Raw genomic sequence first — 4,427 nt, 5'->3', positions numbered from 1 at the left:
GCAAGCGTTTGGATGATTGTGTTTGTTTCTCGGAATTATTCGGGCGTTTGGCGAGTTTTCGGGATTTGCGGAATTTTTTTGTTTTTTTGAAATTGTAGAACTTTTTCTGAAAAAAGTTTTTTTTTGTCTCAGATTTCCGTCCATAAAAGTTCTTCTAAATATACCTTTGACACAAAAATTATGTCTAAATCAAAAATTCACCCAAACGGCCCACTGTGCAACACTGCTCCACTATTTATAGGCCATTTGCACTGCCGGTGGGCTCAATGGCGAAACGCTGCCATTAACAATTTGGAGAAATTCGTTGGAAATAAAGTTTGTATGCAGATGCAAATGTGGATTAGATGCATATCCGTTAGAGATGCTGCCACAAATAGCACAGATAGCACAGATATGCATGCATAATGCAACGGATGTCACCTAAATTGGACTACATCACATATAGAAAATGAGGCAATTTTTCAACGAAATATGTAGCTAAGTAAGAATGTGCATGTGTGTGCACGCGCGTTTGACAAATGGCATGTTTGTGGCATATTTACATACACATAAGTCAACTGAGATATTAAAGCGTGCGCGCATGCGCTAAAACAGCCGATAAATCACCGGTGGTTAACAAGGCAGTGTGTAGAAAAATATGTACATATACAAACGTATGTATGTATGTGAATGTATGAAAATTTTGTGCGCATAACAAAAACTTGTCGGAAAAGCTGCAAGGCTGTGAAAATTGTGCCACAAAATGTGTGAACGCGTGCGCAAGGCCGGTGGATCGGCCGGTCAACAGGCGACTGGCTGCGAAGCAACAAAAACACTCAAAACAGCTGTCCAGCCGCTCCATTTCAAGTCACTTTTCATTAATCAAATGCGACGCGTACAGAAAAAAAATAAAAAAAGAAACAAAGAAAAAACGAGTTGCCAGCAAGCGCGCAAAGATGATGAAAAATTTTGAGCGGCGAAAAAAAAAACATTTACTTGCGAAATTGATTTTCGCATTTTCGCGTTTGAGTGCGGCATTTCAGCGATGTGTTGCATGAAACTGTCGCCAGACGCCCCGCCGTGGATGCAACAATCAATTTGTTGCATATTTGCTGACAGCATATTTCGTTTAAACGCGCGCGCGGCATGCACGCGTCATGTTGCAAGCTAAGCATATCAAGCGCTACTAACTACATACGTTAGATATGTATGTGCACTTGTATGGATTTGTGTAAGTGACACTTTTGACAGTTGCATGATGCATAACTGTTTAGCTGTGCCGCAACGCACCGCGCCGTGCCGCGCTGCTTTAAAACTGTTGGTTGGCACGCAAGCGTGATTTGCATATGTGGCAAGCGCGCGCCCGCCGCTCACCTCTGCGCTTACTCAACGTCAACATGCGCGCCGCGCTGCTAACTAATGCCCGACAAGTGTAGCTGTTGAATTTAATTAAAGCCAGTAGACGATTTTCTGTAGCAAATTAAAATTTTGTCAGGAACAAACTGGCAGTTGTTGCAAGAAAAAAAATGCTTAAACAAAAAACAAACTTATCGCTGATGGCATTGATAGCCGCTGGAGTAGCAGCAAATTTATCTATTAGAAAAAAAAACGCAAAACAGTTGCGAAAAAAGTCACAGGAAAGTCAAGTTTATGCGCTCGTAAATCAAAAGTGGGTTGGAGCTACTACTTTTCACTACTTTTTACAGCCACTTTTTCCCCGATAGCGCGCGCAGTTATGACATTCACACACACACACGCACACGTACACACACAAATGTGCAAATGTACGCACTTTTTAATTGAAATTTGAAAATTTGCAATTTGCATCTGTTGACATTTACATGCTGTGATACTAATGAGAATACAACGCCAATGATTGAACGCATTGATTTCCACACACGAAAAGATGATGATAAAACAGCAGAAGAACTCGAAGATGCAAATGGGAAAAATCCTAAAAATCTGCAAATTTTGATATGCGCGCGCTAACAGCAAAATCGATAGCTGTCTGCCTCAGGACGCGCGTTGCAGCATCGCATGTCTCGCGGCCGATGATAAATTGTGGCTGCTGCTGCTGCTGCTCCCTGAAATTAAAATTCGTCCAGCTATTTGCTGCATTCTTGGCGCTTTAAAGCTTTTTGCTTATCTGCATTCGTTGGAATTTGGCTGATATGCATTTTTTGTTATTGCTGATTTTCCTTTTAGCGCGCTGTCTGGCTCAGTGGGCGCGAGCTGTTTAACGGCTTATTAGCGCAGCATGCAACATCGAGTAGAGATATTGGCTGATTTGAAGTCTTCTGCAAATGCAAGTTGAGAACCTGTGTGGGTAGCTAAGTAAATTGAAAATTTAAGCTATCGATTTTCATTTCTTAGATTAAGCATGAGCTATTGGATGAGTGTCATAGTTGATATACCATTTGGGTGAGAAAGTAAATTGTTACAATTTTAATTAGTTTTCATATTTCCCATTTCGCAGAGCAGAAGAAATTGATAAGCTTAGTTAAGTTTCCTAGTTTAAACTAAGCCAAGATTTAGATTGGCGCGTGAGAATGCCTCACAAAAACCACTAAACATTGACCACCAAACACGGATACAGAAGAAGACCCCTATTTAGGGATACACATTTCTCATGAATACTAGAACTTTAATAATTAATTTCCGAAGGCGCGACGGACCTTACTCCACGGGTGTAAGAATTATAAGGTATACGACTACTTCTATAACTAGGACCTCGTCGGATATAATTACGCACGTACACGGAACGACTTAGAGTTATATTTGACCAATTACTGGCACTCCAGCACTTAACCCACAATTCTTGGGTTTTAAAAAAGTTGTATACTTTTTAATACGAGAGCAAAAAAGGGTCTAGCAGCGTAACAGACCTGTAAAATGCCTCTAGGTAAAAATTAAGGGCTGTAACCGCATATAATTCGCGGTAAGCGCTGGTCTGGTGGAAAGCGCTGGATAAAAGCAGCAAGCGTTTTTCAAGAACTATTTTTAAACTATTTTTCTTTATGACAAGATGGTTTATTTTGTGAGAATCAACAATTGTTTGTAATTTTTTTACGGAAACTTATGTTGAGATATATTTGGTAAGGTGTTAAACATCGGGTAACGATTTGAAGAAGTACATGATTAGTTCGTATCACGAAAAAATACAAACTGTAAAAGATCATATCTCCAAAGAAAAAAGCAAAAAAAAAAATTCCTCAAACACGTGTTGGCTTATTGCTTGTATAGAACCCAGAAGAATGTCTTTTATAGCTTGGGTTTAAAAAATTGGAAAAAGTGGATGATGGTCCCTAATTAAGGTGTACGTTTACTTTATTCGAAGTTCGAACTTAAATAATAAAAAATAAAGGGATGTTAACATTGTATTAAATTTTCCAAAACGTATTCGAAGAATAGATAGTATCGATGCTTTTTGTTGATAATAAGAGTACAAGAATCGATGATTCATCAGAAAGGGAAACGACTACAAAAATTTAGTATTTGGGGTATCGTCCCAACCCTACTCATCCGAATTAAACAAAAAAAAAAAAAACTGTGGAATTATGAAGCCTAAGCCATTCGCACTATAAGGTAAGAGGCAGAAACAGATCATACGACGAAAAGAGGATAGAAAAGGGAGAAAACATAACTCCACAGTCTTTCTGATACCACAATCAAGAAAAGATGATAGAAGAGAAGTGAGGAGAGACATGTTTTTAGGAATAAGACGTGTAAATTTAGATGCTGATAGTTAAGAAGTAGTGCTTAAATTCAACATAAGAAATGACATATAAGATTACCAAGAGTGTCGAAAACGCTTGAGAAGTTCTTAACGACTCTTAATAACAACAACTTACAGTGTCACTGTGGACTACATACTCAAATAGCCACATTCAGATGGATCTACAGCAGGATTCTAAAAATCACTACCCTAAATCTTGATAATATTACTATTTTGCAGACTTCGCATGTTTGTAAGCATTTGTAGATCCTTGGCGAACAAGGCCATCTTTTAATTTTTGAGCTCGTGAGCCTCCACATATTCCGACAAGTAAACCTCCACTCTGCTCTTTCTTTGCTCCCAACTGCTTGCACTTACATATATGTATGAAGAAATGACGGCAATGACGGCTTCTTTTTTTTGTGATTTTTGTCACCTTCAATGCACCACGAAAGGACGGAAGGAAGTCATCAGCAGCACCATCAAGCCACAAATTACGGCAGCAAACTGTGTGTGGTAGAGTGTGAATGATTTTTAATAGATCTCCAATACACTTCAATCTCCTGCCCGTTCGGCTGTGCGCGAGTCGCACACTTAATTTACATTTAATAGCATTTTTTATTGCGCTTCCTGCCTACCAACTTTTTCGATGTAGTGTAAATTTGAACGCGCGAGGTGATATTTGCTCCTAGTTTTTTTACCACTCTCTTTTCATCGCTTCCAAGATAGCAAA

Source organism: Rhagoletis pomonella, unplaced genomic scaffold (assembly GCF_013731165.1).
Source record: "Rhagoletis pomonella isolate Grant_MI unplaced genomic scaffold, Rhpom_1.0 Rhpom_scaffold_00001, whole genome shotgun sequence".
NCBI lineage: Eukaryota > Metazoa > Arthropoda > Insecta > Diptera > Tephritidae > Rhagoletis > Rhagoletis pomonella.
The sequence above is the reverse complement of the archived record's forward strand: the minus strand, read 5'-3'. Positions refer to the sequence as shown.